This window comes from Gossypium arboreum, chromosome 2, assembly GCF_025698485.1.
Source record: "Gossypium arboreum isolate Shixiya-1 chromosome 2, ASM2569848v2, whole genome shotgun sequence".
Classification (NCBI taxonomy): domain Eukaryota; kingdom Viridiplantae; phylum Streptophyta; class Magnoliopsida; order Malvales; family Malvaceae; genus Gossypium; species Gossypium arboreum.
The window spans coordinates 79,607,645-79,630,142 of NC_069071.1; the positions used below are offsets into that span (position 1 = coordinate 79,607,645).

Genomic DNA, 22,498 nt, shown 5'->3' on the forward strand with positions numbered 1-22,498 from the left:
AGGAATTGTAAAACTCCCTGGATCTTTCAATTTGTTAGGTAGCTTATACTTTAGAATAGCTGAGCAGACTGCATTGAGTTCCACATGCGATGTAGCGTCTAATTTTGTTTTATTGCTCAGAAGTTCCTTTAAGAATTTTGCTGAGTTGGGCATCTACGACAGAACTTCAATAAAGGGTAAGTTAATATGTAATTTCTTTAAGAGTTTGACAAACTTACCGAATTGTTCTTCTGTTCTATCTTTCGTCATCGCTTTAGGATATGGCACACGAGGTTCATGATTCGTACTTACCTATTTAGGATCATTATCGTTTACCTCTTCTCGACCTTTGTTCATCGCGTTGTCTTACTGTAATTCTGGCTCCGGTGCAATGAATCCTTCCTTATTTTGAGTACTAATTGCATTGAGGTGTTCCCTCGGATTAGGTTCAGTGTTACTTGGTAAGCTACCTTGTGGTTGTTTGGAGATTAGTTTGGATAGCTGACCTATCTGAGTTTTAAGTCCTTGGACCGATGCTTGTTGATTCTTAAGTGCTGTCTCGGTATTTTGGAAATGGGTTTCTGACACCGAGATGAATCTAGAAAGCATCTCTTCAAGGTTTGGTTTCTTCTCTTGTTGATAAGGTGGTTGTTGAAAACCCTAAGGATTTTGTGGCTTTTGATTTCGTTGACCACCCCAGGAGAAATTTGGGTAGTTCCTCCAACCTGAATTATATGTATTACTGTATGGGTTATTTTGAGATCAGAAGTTATTGTTACCCATATAGTTGACTTGTTCTTCTTCAGTTGTAGGATTGAAGGATTGCTATTCTGTATGCACACCTCCGCCACTTGAGTTACACCTCATTACTGGATGTACCTGCGTAGAACCAAGTAAACCGTCAATCTTTTTATTGAGAAGTTCTACCTGATTAGAGAGCATAGTGACTAAATCGATGTTATAAACACTGGCTGTTTTCGTTGGCTTTGTCCTCATAACTTGCCACTGATAGTTATTCAGTGACATCTTCTCTATAAATTCATAGGCATCTTCCAGTGTTTTACTGTTGATGGTTCCACAAGCAGTTGCGTCAACCATTTGTCGAGTCAAGGGATTCAGGCCATTGTGGAATGTTTGTACTTGAAGCCAAAGCGGTAACCCATGGTGAGGGCACCTTCTCAGTAAGTCCTTGTATCTCTCCCATGCATCGTAAAGTGTTTCTAAATCCATCTGCACAAAAGAAGAGATATCATTACGTAATTTAGCCGTTTTAGCCGGCAGAAAATATTTTAGTAAAAATTTCTCAGTCATTTGTTCCCAAGTAGTGATAGACCCTCGTGGTAACGAGTTCAACCACTGTTTAGCTTTGTTTATCAGTGAAAAGGGAAACAACCGAAGACGTATGGCATCATATAAAACGCCATTGATTTTAAATGTATCGCAAAATTCTAAAAAGTTTGCTAAGTGAGCGTTGGGATCTTCATCCTGCAAACCATCAAACTGAACAAATTACTGTATCATCTGAATAGTGTTAGGTTTTAATTCAAAAGTATTTGCAGCTACAGTAGGTCTAACTATGCTAGATTCAGTTCTTGTTAAAGAAAGTTTAGCATAATCATACATAGTACGTGGAGCAGGATTTTGATTAGCCGCAATTGCAGGAGGTAGCTGATTGCCTTGGTTTTCAGCTATCTCATCATTTGGGGGTTGAGTATCGTCTTCTCGCTCGTTCTCCATGTATCTTAAGCTACACCTTATTTCTCTTTAATTTCTACGAACTGTGCGATCGATTTCTTCGTCAAAAAGTAATGGTCCTGACGGGTTTCTTCTAGTCATAAACTATAAAAACCTGCCAAGAGAAAAAATAAGTAAATTAATAAATAATAATAATAATAATAAACTAAAATTAAATTGCAAGAAAAATAAATGGCTAAAGTAATAAAAATTTAGCGTTCATAATATTTTGAATCCCCGGCAGCGGCGCCAAAAACTTGATCGCGTGATTCGTAACAAGTAATAAATATTTATAATGAAGATCAAACCTAGACTAACTATTATCACGACGAAAAGGCAAGCGCACCTATCGAACAATAGTATAGTAATGGCAAGACCGGGATATCGTACCCAAGGGACCCAAAAGTACTAGTAATAACTATCTTTTTATTATCTAGCCTAAGAATAAAAGGGTTTGTTTATTGAACTAATTATCTAAACTAATTAACTAATTTAATTGAAGCAAAGAGAAAATTTGGAAAAAAGACTTGAAGAAAAGCAATTGATAAAGACGACACCCAAGGAGGAATCCACCTAAATTCCACTTGTTATCTGACTCTGAACCAGACGATTTATTCACTTAACTTGATCCGTGAGATTCCCTAACCTATGTTATTATCCCTTTCGAGACTAATAACGTCTAACCCTCAGTTGAATTAATCAAAATTTCTTTCTTAATTAAAACCCCTAGGGAAGCAGTAAATCACTCTATGGACTCCCATATTAGGTTTCACCCTAATCCGGCAAAATCTCGTAACCCTATTTCTAAGCATTCGATCAACTCCGCTTAATTAAGCCAAATCTACTCATAGGTAGGGTCTATTCCTCCTCTGCATAAGCACATCAAATCATGAATTAATACCCGGAATATTAACTCAAGTATTAAGAACACATAATTAAGAACAAATCAAGTATTTATTATACAGTTTAGATAATAATAACAAGATCCATCATAGGTTTTATCCCCCTTAGATATCTAAGTGGTTTAGTTCAAAATAAAATAAGAGTACATCTCAAAAGTATAAAAATAACAAAACATGAAGAAAACTCTAAGACCTCTAAAGGAATTCTGAGAGAGATCTTCAGTCTTGGAATAGCTCCGGCTTTTGGGATGGATCGTCTGGCTCTCTTCAAGTAATTCCTGGCGTATGGTTCTGTATTCTAGAAAAGTTCTGGAAGAGGCCCCCTTATTAGGTCACACTTAGGGTGTTTATATAGGCTTTGGATTAGCTTTCTTCCTCCCTAAGTACCCTTTTCCGTATAAAATACAACTTTTTGAAAAAGGGACACGCCCATGTGCCACGGCCGTATGACGTGTTTGCCAGGTCATGTTTGATCCATTAAATTGCACACAGTCATGTGGGTCAATGGCTAGGCCGTGTGAATTGTACGAGCCGTGGTCGACACCCTCGAAGGACACAGGCGTGTGAGCAGCCTGTGTAGCAAGGCTTAGGCCGTGTGATCTTCTCGATTTGGTCTGTTTTGCCCCTTTTTAGCTCGTTGTTGGCTCCTTTTGACTCTTGGTGCGCTCCTGAGTACAAAACATGAAATAACCGGATTAAGAGCACTAAAATCCACAAATTTAGTAGTATACATCCATAAATATGCTAAGTATTTGGGGTAAAACTATGTATAATTTGGCGTTTATCATCCATATATTTAATTAATTTCACATTTTAGTCCCTCAAGTTATTATTTTTTGCAATTTAGTCCCAATAACTCAAAATCATCAAAAACTCCAATACAAAATATGTTAATCTAAAACATATCTTTCATATTTCATCATCAAACAACAAAAATCACAAGCTCTCAACAATGGCATAACTTAAAATATTCACCAAAAAAAAAATTCAAGCATGAGTTTTGCAGTACTCGAAGCAACGATCTCAAAAACGTAAAAATTATCAAAAATCGAGCTGAACTCTTGCCTTGATTGAGCTTGAAAAGAAACCGAACCTAGGATTTCTTTTCTTTTTCTTTCTTGTTTTAGTTTCGGCAATGATATAATAATATGAACACCTATTTTAATTATCACATATTATATCATATATTAACTTATCATTATTTTACCTTATTAACCTTTACTATTTAATATTAAAATGTATCAATCAAGGACATAACCGGCCATTACCAACTCAAATGGATTATTTACAACATAAAAGCTCCAACTTAGAAAGCCACTAACAATTTGGCCCTTATGCTTTTAACTATCAAATTTTTAATTTACACGATTAAGTCTTTTTATTAAATTGGATACCTAAACGACAAAATTAAATCACGAAAATTTCACAGATATAAATTCACACAAAATAAACACAGAAAATAATTTTAAAATATTTTTCTGACTCGAATTCGTGGTCCCAAAAACACCTTTCCTATTAGGGTCTACATCGGGTTGTTACAGAGATATCGTTGAAAAACCCATTCTATATTTAACCTCTTTGTGATCTTAACGTTGCTTTTAGGATGTATCGTTCATTTACAAAATGTAAGTCATTTGGCAAAAATTTAATCATATTAAAACGTCATTAATTTTTTTAAAACGTTAATTCTTGCAGAATCTCTTAAAACAAGTTACGTTTTCATGGTATTTTTGAAAAGCATTTATCTTTTTGGAAAACCCGTGTTTTCCCCTACTGCTAGCAGTTATAAATCAAAACAAATAAAAACCCAAATTGAAGTAAAAATCCATAGAGGCCTTATTACAACAAAAATACGCAAAATAAAATTACTTGTAATTTAAAAATCCACCTTTGAGTCCCTAGTAGCACCGATCTGCCTAAGTCTGGGGATTACTTGTACAGAAAAATAGATGGGTGAGTTATGGACACTCAATGTGTAATCCCATATCAAATAAACAAATAGTGAGCATATACAGTCTGGGCTTAAGCCCAATTTAGAAATGCTTCAGTCCCAATTAGGGCTTTAGCCCATTATAATATCAGTATCAGTTTGGGCCAGAGCCCATGTCAGTGACAGTACAGAACAGATATGCAATCAAGAGATCCCACCCAACCATCCTCTACACTCCATCTCTGTCCAACCCTGCACTCCACGTGGGGATATAATCAACCCACCCATCCCTACACTCCAAGTAGTGCCGGTTGCGGCACTAAATAGTATTTGCAGCAGAGCTGCCAGTACAGTACACTTCCTCCAATCATAATAAAACCTATCCCTATGCAACATATCATGCATTATGTCATAATATCATATATGTATTCAATATGTTTAAAAAGGCATGCTCAAATATAATCTTACAACTCATAAGGGCATATCAGTCATTTTATCACATAGGGGCATAATAGTCATTTTACCAATTAGAGGTTCAGGTACATTACCGACCCAACAGTAGGTCCACAGTCGTCTCGGGTGACCCGTGCAACCTTAACAGTCAAACAGTGAAAATGGGCCCACGGCCCATATTGCGAGCCCAGAAATGGCCTTGGCCGTGTCGGTTACACAGCCTAGCCTAATATTCTCCACATGACTTTGTGGTTTACCCGTGTGGGGCCCACATGCCCGTGGGGCGCACACGGCCCAGTTTGGCCCAAAATGACCTCAGCCCATGAAATCGCTCATGGTCGGCCTTAACGATCAAACACCCATGATTAGTCACACGGACCACCGCACCAGCGAGTGCACGCCTGTGTAGCGTCATGGCTCATTGATTCTGGCGCAAATAGTCTACAAGTGCTCCAAACCTAGGTACAAACACGACACACCATCAGTCCCTTAAACAACAGGATTAACAATCCCTTTTTATAACACTTATCAAAAAGGTTACTTATCTGTTGCCTTGGTTGATCGATTGAGGATCACACACTTAATCTGTTGCAAGAGACCGATTACAAACCCATTTAGAGATAACCTAAAATACAACCGAAACTTAATAACCTAAACCATTATTGATCACACCAACAGTTTGCACCAACCGTATAACAACTTACCAAATGCGCCAAACTCAGAATAGGAGAAGAAACAATTGGCCCACACCCCAAACAAAAGCCGACAGCACATGTATCACAACCACACCCCTAGCAAAAGCAAGGTGTTAGGTAACAGACTATTACGGTAGAAAAAGAAGGAAAAGATAATAAGCATGCACTCGAACCTGAGATGGAGTATTCGGCCAACACAAAATATGAAAGAAGAAAAGAATCGAGAGAAAGAAAAGAAGGGGAGAGTATTCGGCCAAAGTAGACCGATTGAGAGAGGGGAAAAGAAGAAAAAGTAATTTGTCAAAGAGGGAAAACTAATTGGAAAAGAGAGAGAAAAAGGAAAATCGGTGGGTAAGGGACTTGAAAGGAAGAGTAAAATTGAAAACAAAACCAAAACTGAGTGACACTGGAAGTCCTTAGCAAAATTCAGCTTCCCAGCAAGGAAAAATGCAACCAAAAACCAACGAGTGTGAAGCAAAATCATAAACAAAAGTTCTGCACCAAAGAGCAAAAAGGGTGAGCTATGACCAATTTTGACAAAAATGAGACTCCTAAATCAGCAAGACCTCTAAACAATCCCCTCACTTGACTCCTCCAACCACACCAACCTCAGCCAAAATTCTCTGAGCAAGAGTTCAAATTCGGCACTACATTCCCCCTTCTTTCAAAGTACCACAAATTCCTCCTCAAATCACTCAAAATCGACCACTCCTCTCTCAACCACCTAATTCAAATTCCCCTCAAACACTTTAGTGTTTCGGTCAAACTACAACACTCCCACGGCACAGCAGCAAAATAAAACATTCCACTGCACCAACCAGGATTCGAACCTTAGTCCTCAGGCAACAACAACATGCCACATATCCCTTAGACCAGTAGGCCCATTCTGTCATGTTTTACCCATATTTATTTTAAAAGCCTACTGACTAGAGACAGGGTTTATTCTTTTAAAAAAAAACTTTTGAACAAGCCAAGATCCCAGAACACATAACCACTGAAGCAGACAAACAGTTGTGTAACACAAAAAGAAAAAAATAATTACTTAGGATTTTGGGGCATTACAAAATCTCTAACTAATATACTTCTATCTAAATTCCATTTAGAAAAACTCCCATGTAACATTTTCTCTTGGCACAACAAAAATCAAAGTATTCTACCACTGATAAGTCGAATCTTTTAACAATGATACATCACATTTCAGACATTCAACTGGTGTACATGATAGTTCATCTAAAACTCTGATGGTATTTTCTAACCAAAACTCAGCCCTTTTTGGATCATCTTCGGTAGTAGCCTTAAATTCTTCTGCCTCATATTTATGGATTTTATCTACTAGAGGCTTAATAATTCTAACAAGTTCAGCACCTTGTGGCATCTTAGGAACTGCTTGAGGAGTAGGAGGGGGAGGTTGTTGTACAGTAGGATTTGCTCTTATCAATTCTGTAAACCACTTATTCATCATTTGAAAGAAGGCTTTTTTTGCCTCCTCACCTCGACCCTCAGATTTGGACCTTCTACTACTAGATGTAGCTCTTTGAACTGAATCTGGAGCATTGCTCTCAGCTTCCTCGGATCTAGCTCTAACTTGGTTGGATGACATTACTATATGAAAAACACATTTAAAATGGTCATAAGATATCACGTTGTTACAAATTATATAATGGCATGTATAGCTAAACTTGTACTTGTTATGCTAGTTTGAGAATCAGCTAAACAGTAGCTCTAATACCAATAAATGTAACACCCCTAACCCGTATCCCTTATTAGAACAGGGTTACGAAGCATTACCAAAATTTACAGAACAACTACAAACATTTCATGTCATTTACTATTCATATCCAAAAATAATCATACCGTCTCTTAAATGGACCATTGAGGCCCAATTTAAGCTTTAGAAAAAAGTCAGGACTAAACGGGAATTTTAGAGAATTTTTCACAAAATTTTAAAAAAAAAATTCATATACAAGGGTCACACGCCCATGTGAGTATGCCATGTGATTCACACGGCCAGATGACATGCCCATGTCTCAAACTATGTGGACATTCGATGTGAGGTACACGGCCGTGTTCCAGCCTGTTTCCTTACCCGTGTAACTCTTTGACTTGTGCCACACGGCCTGCCACATGCTCGTATGCTAGACCGTGTAGTCAATTTAATTTTCACAATTAGGTGCAGGTTTCACACGGTCAAGACACACGCCCGTGTCGTGTACCAAATTCTGAGCATTCTGTTTCTCAATTTTAGGATGCAGGGGACACACAGCCAAACCACATGCCCATGTGCAAGGCCGTGTGTCACACACGATCAAGACACTTGCTCGTGTGTCACACACGATCAAGACACTTGCTCTTGTGTCAACCCGTTTGGACAAAATAAGGCCATTTCCTAGCCTTATTTCTCACCGAAATTTTCCAATACCCTACAATAATACTTGTACATATATACCCACCAATTTCAAGCATGAAACTAAGCAAACATCGTTAATAAGTATAGTATAACATTATATACATTGATATAGTCAAACTTACCTTTTTATAAGAATATATATATTTTACCTTAATTCAATCTAACCATACCTTATACATGTATGTATTAAACATGATATAACTTTATATTATCATACCAAAATATAACATTACTAGTCATTCCAATGGCTAGATTACAAACATCCATTTCCATATCATCATTTGTAAAATTAGCTTATACATGCCATTATGTCAAAATAATTTTTTTCTTTATACCAAAATAAGCTGGTGGATAGTGTGATGATACTCCGACCGATCTCCAACCTTATGAGCTTCCGAGCACTATAAAACAAAGAAAAGAAAACCTAGTAAGCATTTAATGCTTAGTAAGTTCATATAATAGGAATTTAACTTACCATATATTTACATTTAAGATAAGTACACAATAATGCATCCAAGCAATTTGGCTTATAGCCTAAAACACAACTTCACCAATCATGTTAGTCAAATAATTTACATAATACCAAGAACATGGATGAGTTTTTCATTTAATATCTTTCATATACATATGCTTTCCATATCATTATTCAGTATTACATGTACACTTTAATGACAAATCATTTCAACTTCAGTTTAGCCATGTCAAAACTTTACTCATTGAATTTATTTGAAATATCGATGGATACTCTCATATAGTACATTTTAGTGTACACTACTATAATTCGTCAATCCATTTCCAGGGTACCCAATTGGGGCACGTAATCGGGAAACACACTCTCGAGCCTTGTAATGGGAAGCTCACACAGATCCATTTCGAGAAGCTCGTAAAGAGCCATCGGAAAGCTTATCCGTGCTATATAATTGGAAACTCGTAATAGCATAATTGGAAAGTTCACAAAGAACCATATCGAGAAGCTCTGGGTAGCAAATATCAAGAAGTTCACAAAGAGCCAATTTAACAGGAATTCACAAAAAACGATGCTCATAAGAGCTAAGGTGTGTCCACAACAAATGTAGGATCACAACCTATTGGGACGCTTCGAAGAGTTATTATTGGGAAGCTCGCAATAACCATATATGAAAAGCTCGAGAAGGCTTATAATAGGACGCTCATAAGAGCTGTGGTGTGTCTGCAACATATGCTGGACTACAACCAATACGGGAAGTCTTGTATCCATCGACTTTCATTTATTCAAATGGGATTTGACATTTATCGGGTATCGAATATTCAATCAATTTTGCATACATGAAAATTATACAATTCACATAAACAACATTTAATTCAAACATATAAATGTACACAATTTAGTTACACGAACTTACCTTTATATTTGTTCATATACGAAATCTACTAATCTGAAACTTTTGTTTTCCTCGATCCAACTCAATATTAGGTCTTTCAGGATCTATATAAATGAATTTAACATCAATTTAATCCATTTCGTACTCAATTTAATTCAATTCACATCTTAGGTTAAATTACTATTTTGCCCCTATACTTTTCATAAATGACGATTTTGTCCCTAGGCTCGAAAAATAAAATTCATGCAATTTAATCCTTATTCCAAGCCAAATCAAAATTTTCATATAACTTTTACAAAATATGTATTTCACAAAATTCAAAAATTTTCCATAACTTTTACATCTTTACAATTTAGTCGCTAAATCATAATTTCATCAAATTCACTTTGTAAAAGTTGTTTATCGATAAAAACCTTTCATTTTCTACCATAAATTTCAAAATTTTAGCATATTCATCTATTGAAAAACTTCTATACTTTGATAACTTTTCAAATTAATCCCAAAAATAGATAAAGTAAGCTATTCCAATCTCAAAAATATAAAAATTACTAAAACCGGGATAAGAATACTTACCCAATTAAGACACACGGCCAAACCACATGTGTGTCCCTTGTATCCTAAAATTGAGAAATAAATTGCTCAGAATTAGGCACACAGGTAGAGACACGGGTGTATGTCTCAGCCGTGTGAGATACATGGCCTAGAACACGAACATGTGTCTTGATCATGTGAAACCTGCACCTAATTTATGAAAATTAAAATGACCACATGGCCTAGCACACAGGCGTGTGGCAGGCCATGTAGCACAAAGGACACGGGTTGGAACATGGCCGTGTACCTCAGATCAAATGCCCACACGGCCTGAGACATAGGCATGTCATCTGGACGTGTGAGGTACACGGCTTACTCACACGAGCGTGTGACCCCTATATATGAGAAAAAGTTTTAATTTTGTGAAAAATTCTCTGAGATTCTGGTTTAGTCCCGACTTGTTTCTAAAGCTTAAATTAGGCCTCGAGTGTCCAATCAAGGGATGGTATGATTTTTTTCAGATACAAATAGTAAACGTCATGAAATATTTTTAGTTGTTTTGTAAATTTCGGTAATGCTCTGTAACCTTATTCTGGCGACGGATACAGGTTAGGGGTGTTGCAAGTAATAGGTGATATTACCTTTGTTTCGGAATCAAGATTTGACCTCTTGGAGAGCCTTATACAAAGGGCTATTTTTATATTGAGAAATTTAAAATAAATGTAACAACCCTATACTTGGTTCAGTCACCCAACCCAAGCTATAGGGTGTTACAACAATAAACATTGAACAATTTTCATAAAAGCATTTAATAGTAACCAAATAATTCATTATCAATCATTTCCATGCTAATAAATCAATTTGGGCCTAAATTGAGCTTATTAAACATTTAAAACAAATTAGGATCAAATCTGGGTTAAATTGAAACTTTTACAAAAATTGAGTAAAATTTGTAAATAGGGGTCACACAGCTGTGTGACAAGGTTCAACTTGCATTTCTCAAGAACATGGTCATGTGGCCAAATCGTGTAATATTTTTTTCCTATGTAACTCAGGGTCACATGGCAGTGTCGCCAGGCCATGTAACTCTCTGAGACTATGTGGACAATCCTGCACCAAAAATTAAACAACCACATGACCATGTCATATGACTGTGTAGGGCATGCGGCCATGTATGCCCAAACCTACCTTCAAAACAAAAGTTATTTCACATTCAAATGCGTGGGCTCCAAACTATGCAATAACCAACATTCAAACATATTCAAAATGTGACTAAACATGCTAAAATATACCATTTCACAACCAGCCTATGTGCCTAACCAATGTGCCCTTATTGGCACCACAATTCAAACATATACAACAACCTTCCAATCAAAACATGTACCACAAGTAAAATTCATTCAATCATCCTTCAAATTGAAGATGACAAATACCAACATTCAATCATAAATCAAACCACCAAATGCTTATTTATCTCATCTTAAAATCATATCTTACCATAAAAAATTTAGCCATTCATCAAGCACAATGTAACACCCCCTAACCTGTATCCGTCGTTGGAATAGGGTTATAGAGCATTACCAGAGTTTATAATTCAGTTACAATTAATTTATGTCATTTACTATTCATTTTCGAAAATCAAGCATAATCAATCATAATGTCCCTTATATAATCCTCGAGGCCCAAAATACATATTAGAATCGAGTCGGGACTAAACCAAAATCACATAAAAAATTTTGCAAAATCTCAAAATTTTTGTTAGGTGCAAGGGACACACGCCCGTATGGCTAGGCCCTGTGGCTCACAAGACCAATAACACGCCTGTGTCTTATGCCGTGTGGGCATTCGATGTGAGGCACACAATCGTGTCCCAGCCCATGTTCAATTTAGGGTAGCTACTAACTTGGGTCACACGGCTAGCCACATGTCCGTATGTTAGGCTGTGTGGATAATTTAAATTTTAGAAATAGGTGCAGGATTCACACGGCCAAGACAGACGCCAGTGCGTATGGTTGTGTGTCACACACGATTGATACACACGCTTGTATGGATAAAATAAGGCCATTTTCCAAGCCTTATTTCTCACCATTTTTACCTTTCACCTACATCAACACTTCAATATATTCAACAACCAATTCAAAGCATATAAATCAAACTAATATTCAAGTTTTACACATGACATGTTTGCTCACACTTTCAAGTATTCATCTTACCCCTTTTTAATTATATACTTACCCCAGTGTGATTATATCTAAGTTACTAATTCAAGCATACTCACATACCAAACATGATATAACTTCATGCATAAATCTATTAAATATGTTATCACTAGCCGTTCCAATGGCTAATTACAACCAAAACATTTACATACTCTTACTTATCACCACTAGCTTATACATGCCATTATCCTAAAGTAAGTTTCCTATTTATACCAAAATAAGCTGGAGGATAGTGTGATGATATCCCGGCCGTTCTCCAACCTTTACGAGCTTTCGAGTACTACAAAATAGAGTAAGTATTTAATGCTTAGTAAGTTTGTATAACAGGAAATTAACTTACCAATCATATTCATTTAAAGTGAACATACAAACATGCATCCGAAACTATATGACCAATTGCCTAGACACATGCTCACACCAAACAAGTTAGCCATGAAATTTTATATGATTATCAAGTAAACAGAGATGAGCTCATCATACTTCCATTTCCAGGTATTTCAGGGATATTCAAAATATAATTCATTTAATTCTCATATTTTCTCATATCAAGAGATTTATCCGCTGAATCATTGAAATATCATGGATACCCTGGTAAAACATAACATGTACTTATCATTGATACATCAATTCGTATACGGAGGTACTCTTTAGAGCACATAATAGGGAAGCACACTCTCAAGCCTTATAACGAGAAACTCACATAGAGCCATTTTTGGAAACTCACAAAGAGCCTATCGGGAAGCTTATCTGGGCTATATAACAGGAAGCTCATAAGAGCCATAATCAGAAATTTCACAAAGAACCATATCGAGAAGCTCACGAATAGCCTATTAGGAAGCTCACAAAGAGCCATGTAACGGGAATCTCCGGATAGCCATATATCGGGAAGTTCAAGCGAATACTACTGGGAAGCTCACTAAGAGCCAATTTAACAGGAAGCTTATGAAGAGCCTATAATCCGGATGCTCATAAAAGCTAAGGTGTGTTCACAAAAAATATAGGATCACAATCTATCGAGATGCTCCGAAGAGCTATAACGGGAAGCTCACAAGAACCTTTAACAGGAATAGAGGGCTAATATGGGATGCTCTTTTGAGTTATGACATGTCTGCAATATATGGAAAACCACAACCATTACGGGAAACTTGTATCCATCTGTTTTCATTTGTTCAAACGGGACTTAACATTTATCAGGCATTATCAGATATTCAATCAATTTCATATACACGGAAAATATACAATTCCCATATACAACATTTAATTCAAACATATAAATGTACACAATTTAGTTACACGAACTTACCTTGATACTTGTTCGTATATGAGAATCTACTAATCCGAAACTTTTTGTTTTCCTCGATCCAACTAAGTATTAGGTCTTTCAAGATCTATATAAATGATTTTAACATCAATTTCATCCATTTCATACTCAATTTAATTCAACTCACATCCTAAGAAAAATTACTATTTTGCCCCTATACTTTTCATAAATGACGATTTTGTCCCTAGGCTCAGAAAATGAAATTTATGCAATTTAATTCTTATTCCAAGCTAACCGATTTTTACATATAATATTTACAGCACATATATTTCATAAAATTCAAACCATGAATTTTACATTTTAACAATTTAGTCCCTAAATCACAATTTCATGAAAAATTCACTTTACAAAAGTTGTTTATCTATCAACAACCTTTCATTTTCTACCATATATTTCAAAATTTTAGCATTTACATCTATGGAAAAATTTCTATACTTTGATATCTTTACAAATTAATCCCCAAAATAGATAGATTAAGCTATTTAGGACTCGGAAATATAAAAATTACTAAAAACGAGACAAGATTACTTACCCAATTAAACCAAGAAAGCTTGTTTTCTCTTTCCTAGGGTTTCCATGTATTTTTGGGGAAGAAGATGATAATAATATTATGATATTTCTATTTAATTTTTTTATCATCCATTAATTTTTCCACTTTCCAATTTAGTCCTTTTCTTTTTCTAATTTTCCATGGATGAATCATCATAAATATCTACTAATTTTTTTTAATGGTCTAATTACCATATAAGGACCTCAAGTTTTGAATTCCATAGCTATTTAATCCTTCTAACTACTAGAATTCAACTTTTATATTTTTATGCAATTTGGTCCTTTCTATAATTGATCATGAAATCGGTAAAAACTTTCTTATCAAAATTTTCATATAACATTCCTATCATAATGAAGACCATGCAATAACTTTAAAATAATTTTTCTTTCTGACTCGGATTTGTGGCCCCAAAACCACTATTTCGATTTCACTGAAAATGGGTTGTAACAACTCTCCCCCTTTAAAAAATTTCGTCCTCGAAAATCTTGCCAGTAAAAAGGTTCGGGTATTGGTTTCTCATGGTATCCTTCGGTTCCCAAGTAGCCTCTTTTGTGCCATTTTGTTGCCAAAGAACTTTTATTAAATCCACATTTTTGTTTCTTAATTCTTTCGTCTCACGTGCCAAAGTTTTAATTGGTTCCTCATTGTAAGTCATATCAGGCTGAATTTCAACTTCTGTCAGAGAAATGTTATGTGAGGGATCTGATCGATATCGTTGTAACATAGATACATGGAAAACATTGTGAATTCTATCGAGTTCTAGTGGTAATGCCAGCCTATATGTGATAGGTCCAATTCGTTCAGTAATCTCATATGGTCTGATAAACCATCGACTCAATTTTCCTTTTCGACCAAACTAGAGAACTTTCTTCCAAGGTGATACTTTTAAGAATACCTTGTCACCGACCTAAAATTCTATTTCTTTTCGTTTCAGATCAACATAAGACTTTTAACAATCATAGGCTGCTTTTAAACTATTCTGAATCACCTTTACCTTTTCTTCAGTCTCACGGATTAAATCAACTCCGTGTATCTTTTTCTCATTGAGCATTTTCCAGTCAATGGAGTTCTACATTTACGACCATACAGAGCCTTATATGGTGCCATTTTAATGCTTGAGTAATAACTATTATGAAATGAAAATTCAACCAAAGGTAGATATTTCTCTCAGTTACCTTCAAATTCCAAAACACTACCCCGGAGCATATCCTCTAAAATGTATATTACACGTTCATATTGACCATCTGTCTGACGATGAAATGTAGTACTGAAATGTAAATGTGTACTCAGAGCTTCTTGTGATTTGCTTTAGAATCGAGATGTAATCCGAGGATCTTTGTCTAAAATAATGGAAACTAGCACTCCATATAGTCTGACAATCTCGGGAACATATAATTTAGCCAATCTACCCAAAGAGAAATCCATACGTATCAAAATAAAGTGTGCAAACTTTGTTAAATGGTCAACAATTACCCAGATGGCATCTTTCTTTTTTAAAGAAAAGGGTAGTCCCAATACAAAATCCACAGTAACTCTTTCTCATTTCCACTCTGGTATCATAACTGGTTGTAGTAATCCTAAAGGTACCTGATGTTCAGCTTTGACTTGTTGACATATCAAACATTTAGATGCAAATTCAGAAATATCTTGTTTCATTCTTGGCCACCAGTACATCTTTTTCAAATCATTGTACATTTTGTTATTTCTTGGATGAATAGTCATAGTACCATTATGAGATTCGTTCAAAATTTCTGTACAAGTTTTGAATTCCTCGGTACACATATTTTTCCTCTAAATAACAAGCAATCATCAGACCTAATTTGCAATTCTGAATCAGAATTCAACTCACATTATACCCATTTAGTTCGTAGTTTATCATTACTTTTCTAAGCCTCAGAAATTTACTGAAAAACATCATTTTAGCTTTTAACATAGCTATGATTGAACCATAATTAAATAACAACAATCAAGTATTCATTGCTCGTAAGGCAAACAGGGATTTTTTACTCAGAGCATCAGCAACCACATTGGCTTTTCCAGGATGATAGTCAATAACTAGATCATAATCTTTTAATAACTCAAGCCATCTACGCTGCCTCAGATTCAAGTCTTCTTGTGCCATCAGATACTTTAAGCTCTTGTGATCCATAAATATATGAAATTTTCACCAAACAAGTAATGCTGCCAAATTTTCAATGCAAATACAATAGCTACTAGCTCAAAATCAAGTATCAGGTAATTTCTTTTATGTGGTTTTAGTTGTCTAGAAGCATAAGATATTACTTTACCTTCTTGCATCAATACACAGCCTAAACCATTTAAGGATGCATCACTATAAATTACAAATTCTTTACCTGACTCATGCTGAACTAGCACAGGTGCTTCAATCAACAAGGCTTTTAATCTGTCAAAGCTTTGCTGACATTTATTAGACTAGTCAAATTTCAAATCTTTTTGCAACAGACGAGTCATTGGAGAGGCTATCATCGAGAAACCTTACACAAATCTTTGATAGTAACCGGCTAATCCCAGAAAACTTCTGACTGCCAACACATTTTTAGGTGGTTTCCAGTTAACAATAGCTGAAATTTTATTCGGGACCACTCTGATGCCTTCAGCAGATACTATATGTCCAAGGAAACCAACTTCTCAAAACCAAAATTTACATTTATTGAGTTTGGCATATAAATGTTTCTCACGTAGAGTTTGCAACATAATTCTTAGATGATCAACATGTTTAGTTTCATCTGGGAGTATACCAGAATATCATCAATAAACACCACCACAAATCTATCTAAATAATGTCTGAAAATTCTATTCACCAAATCCATAAATACCACAGGAGCATTCGTCAAACCAAACAACATCACAAGAAACTCATAGTGTTCATACCTGGTTCTGAAAGCTGTCTTCGATACATCTGAGTCTTTCACTCGCAACTGATACTATCCAAAATGGAGATCTATTTTAGAGAACACAATGGCAACTTTCAGCTGATCAAACAGATCATCAATTCGATGCAACGGATACTTGTTCTTGATTGTAACCTTTTTAAGTTGCATGTAATCAATACACAGCCTCAACGATCCATCATTCTTTTTTACAAACAGAACCGGTGTACCCCAAGTTGAATGACAAGGTCGAGCAGAGTCCCTATCTGTCAATTCTTGCAACTGTGCTTTCAACTCTTATAACTCTGTTAAGGCCATTCGATAAAGTGCTATAGATATTGGAGTTGTTCCAGGAACAAGATCTATAGAAAATTCCACCTCTCTGACTGGCGGTAATCTAGGTAATTCTTTCGAAAACACATTAAGAAACTCACAAACAACTGGCACTGACTTAATCTTTGATTTGGATACTTTAGTGTCCAACACATTTGGTAGATAAGCATCATACCTTTTTTGACATATTACTGTGCTGATATAGTTGAGATTACATTAGATAACCCATCCAGTTTATCATATTCAATATGAAGTAATTCACCATTCTAATATTTCAACATAATATATTTTAGTTCACTACTGCATCATGTTGAGTTAGCCAGTCCATTCCCCAAATTATATCAAATTCATCAAAAGGCAGTAACATCAAATCAGTCGAGAAACAATAACCCTTTACCATCAACGGATAGTTTTTACAAACTTTATCCACCATAACATACTGGCCTAGGGGTTTTGGAACTTTAGCCACAAATTTAGTGAACTCAATAGGTAAATTTTTAACAGACACTAAATTTGTGCATATGTATGAATATGTTGAACCAGGATAAATTAAAATAGTAATATCAGTATCAAGAAGAGAAAATGTATCAGTAATAACATCAGCTACAGAAGCATCCTTTCGTACACATATATCATATGTTCCCATCGGTGTTCGTGCTTCAAATTTAACTGTTGAATCTTTTGTTACACCTCGGCTACCACTAACATTGTCAGGGTGACGGGGTGGTCTGCCTCTCAAGGTGAGATTTTTTTACCTAGAGGCCTCAACAGTATCTTTTTCAGGCTTTTCTAGGCAGTCTCTGAGATAGTGGTCAAAAGAACCACACTAAGGAAAGCTCCGCTTTTTATGTGGCATTTACTAGAATGCAATTTATTGCAATGTTTGCATCTTGGTTTAGGACATCCAACACTTCCTACACTTGCCACGGATGGAGATGAAGATCTCAGATTAGAGTGTTGAGAGCCTCGGTCTCTCTCAGAATATGCAACAGATGTGGTAGAACAATCATGATATTTCTTTGATTTCTTTGAAGCCGATGATTATGACTTGCCCATAATTCTTTTACTTGAAGTTCGAACTTCCATCTCTGCCTGTCTCTTTTCTTTATTTAATTCTTCAGCTTTATGAGCTCGGTCGGCCAGTACAACAAATTCTTTTAATTCTAAAACTCCAACTAACAACTTAATGTAACACCTTTAACCCGTATCTATTGTTGGAATAGGGTTTCAGAGCATTACCAAAATTTACAGATTATTTAATAGAAATTTCGCTTCAAATAACTTTCATACCTGTAATTAATCAAATTTAATCATAGTGTCCCTTATGTGAGCCATCGAGGCTTAAAATATATATCGGGACTTAACCGAAAACTCAAAAATTTTTTCGAAAATATTTAAAATTTTTCAACACTGCAGGGGTCACACGGCTGTGTGGCCAAACCGTGTGGTTTAGACAATACTCATGAAGCTATATCCATCAATTTACAAGGTGAATAAATCCACAACATCACTTATACATATCATCTCTAGCTTAGTAAGATTTTAAATAATTTTAACTCTTCCTAGTTTCTTTATTTTCATATATATCTCTTTACTTTCCACACTCATTCCTTATGTATAACACACCGGTCATAAGCATACTATACCATTATAACCACAAGCTAGTGTAGTTGAACATAACTCTTTTCAATTAATCATATGATACGTAATTTAAAACTTGCCACTCTCTCATGATCACAAGTATATTTTCATTTGAGCACTTGCCCTTTCAACACATCATATAAATAAACATATTACCATTTAACCAATAGCTTGGCACTTGTCTAAGCATCAACAGTAACACTTGTTAGCATACTTAAACATATTCATATAAATTCAACATAGATAAACTTATTTTCTCACCATATTACACTTGAGTTTATTGCTTATCTCAACATACATAATTTCCTTGTAACAACATATCAAAGATAATCACATTTTTACATGTCATGATACCTATCATTCTTTTGTTGTTTCTTTATAAACATAGATCATTCATTTCATTATATCAATATTTCACGCACCATCATTTCCATATGTTTCAGGTATACACCTGTGATAATTCATTTCAAACTCATGTTATCTCATATCAGAACTTTACCCATTGAATCATTTAAATATCAATGGTACACTTATTTTAGATCAATATCAATAATAACCATCAGTCTTCCAATACTACTTTCATATGTCACTTACCAATCTTTGTCAAATTAGAGAACGTCTTGCAGATTTGAGTCTGTCATTTGCTCAGTGTCACGATTCACAACTCAGTATGGAAATACCCTACCTACGTTTCACAGCTCCGTATGGAAATACCATACCTATGTTTCACACTTTTTCGTGGATCAACCATGCTCTTATCTGTCAATTCATCATTGATCGCTGAACACTTCGCTATGTTTAACACACTATATCACTTTTCCATGATTGGCACACTTTATCACTTTGCCATAGTTCAATTATGGACTTGCAGTTCCACACTTTCACTTGTCACTGATCAGATAAGTGTAGCTAAAGCTACCACTTATCACTTGTCACTTGTAGCTGAAACCACCACTATTCACTAATCAGGTAGCTGGAGCTACCACTTTTCACTTATCAGGTAGCCGAAGCTACTACTTTTCACTGATCAGGGCCGAAGCTACCACTTTTCACTGATCAGGTAGCCCAAGCTACCACTTTTCACTGATCAGGTGGCCGAAGCTACCACTTTTCACATTTTACACACAAGGCATACATTTCCTTTTCAAGTGTACACACAAAGTGTACGTTTCCTTTTTAAGTTGAACACACACAGTGTACATTTCCTTTTCCAGTTGTACCTTTTAGGTACATGTATCCTTTTCAAGTGTCACCTTTTCAGGTGAAATTCCTTTTCATAATGAGATCATACACATGCAAGACCTCATTTATAAGGGTAATCACCTGTCCAATCGAAATTCAATATTCGAACGGATTCTTGTACCATTTTTATCAATCAAATATATCATATGTTAACACTTTCATGCTACATATTCATGTCATTTACATATCATAATTCTCAAATTCAATAATCAAATCAATACATTTTCATATTTAATTAAGTTATATGAGCTTACCTAGCAAAATTACAGAAATATCAAGATTCAAGGGTATTTTGGTAATTTTTTATTTTTCTCAATTTTTCACCCGATCTTGATCTAAATTAATTATTTCATTTAATTTATTAATTTAAATGCTAAAACAATTCATTTTCTTCAATTTCGTCCTTTTTTGACATTTTTACAAAATTACCCCTAAAGTTTACTCTTATTCAATTTAGTCCATGAACCTAAAACATGCAAATTAGCCATTTTTAAAGTAAACCCATACTAACTGAATATTCATATATTTTCCTCCTCCTCCTCTCCATTCCACATCCTTAATTTATACATAATTCCACTATTTACTTATATGTTCACATCAAGCTGTCTACTTGAGTCAGAGTTACTAAATTATTTATATCTTGAGCTAAAAAAACTCAAAATTAAGATATTCTAATCTTTCCTGAAACTAGACTTACATATCTTCTTACCATAAAATTTTTAGAATTTTTGGTTCAGCCAATAAGTACAGTTTATTCCTTAAAGTCACCACGATTCTGCTGTCTGATAGTTTTGATCCTTCTTCACTAAAAATTAATTATCTCCTCGTACAGGATTCAAATGATGTTCCCGTTTGTTTATGTTGAAATTATACTTATTCATTATTCTAAACATATTAATTTAAGCCCATAATTAGTTTTTTCCAATTTTTTATGATTTTACAAAGTCAAAATAGGGGAACCTGAAATCAATTTGACCTTGTCTAACTAAATTTGTTATATCTCACAATTTACTATTTCATTGCTTACACCATTTCTTCTATGAAAAACTAGAGTCAGTAAAATTTAATTTCATATTTTATTCAACTTCTAATTCAATTTTCACAATTTTTGGTGATTTTTCAAAGTTAGACCACTGCTGCTGTCCAAAACTGTTTTAGTGCAAGATATTAATTAACATGTTTATAACACCCTTATTTTCTTTCTCATCACTTTCTCTTGTTTTCTCTTTACTAACATATCAAGAACATAGGACCATATGTAAGGAAACTCTACATTAACATCAATCCCATGCTTTTTCAAAAATATCAAACTTAAAAATATATTGATATCATGATGTTCTCACCTTATTCTAATCTTTATCTTCATTTTCTCTCTCCTCCAGCTTCTCTTCCTTGAATCCAATTTGATATTCTAACTCCCCATAGTCTCCTTAACATTTTTCTCTCTCGGTAGATATGAAAATTCTTTTGATTTCTAGGTAAAAATAGTAAATTTTTGGTGGAAGGACTAAATTGTAAAGAAAAGAAAACTTTCTTTCTTTTCTTCTCTTCTAACATTTGTATGCATGGAAAGATGATGAGAATTCTTCATCTTTCCTTCCTTATATACTAAATAAATAATAATAAAATAATAATAAATATCTCATTAAAATATTAATAAAATAATAATTATCTAATTAATTAATTTAAAATATCATCAACATAATCATTACATTCTAGAATTCTCTCTCTTACTAATTGACCATTTTGCCCTTCATGATCTTTTAGAATTTCATCCTTGAGTCATCGCTTAATTTGGTAAAATTGTCATTTAGTCCCTCATAATTTTTCACCTATTCAATTTGGTCCTAATTCATTCATTTTCCTTAGTTTTTAGATCATTCCACCCTTAAAATATTTTCACTATTGGTCCATCAACTTTTTTATATTTACACTTTAACCCCTCAAATTTTGAGTATTTACTCTTGTGCAACAAGACTTTTCTCATCTTTACAATTTAGTCCTTTCTTGAATTAATATATCTGTAACAGCCCAGTTTAGACCCTATTTGGAACAATGGTTTCAGGACCACAAATCTGAGCCAAAAAAATATTTAAAAATTATTTTATGTGTTTATTATGTGTGAATTTATATCTGTAAAATTTTCGTGTTTTAATTTTATCGTTTGGGTATCCGATTAAATAAAAGGACTTAATCATGTAAAAAGAAAATTTGATGGTTTATAGTATAAGGGCCGAATTGTTAGTGGCTTTTTAAATTGAAGTATTTAAGTTGTAATTAGTCATTTGATTACTAGTGGGACGGTGGTA

General features: G+C 34.7%; 1 non-coding gene across 1 annotated transcript; it reads left to right on the plus strand.

Moving 5' to 3' along the window:
• The first annotated feature begins 1,135 nt into the window (after positions 1-1,135).
• LOC128289802 (small nucleolar RNA R71) lies at positions 1,136-1,242 on the plus strand. The gene has a single exon (XR_008279446.1). It is a non-coding gene; the product is annotated as a small nucleolar RNA R71 (small nucleolar RNA).
• Positions 1,243-22,498: the final 21,256 nt, after the last annotated feature.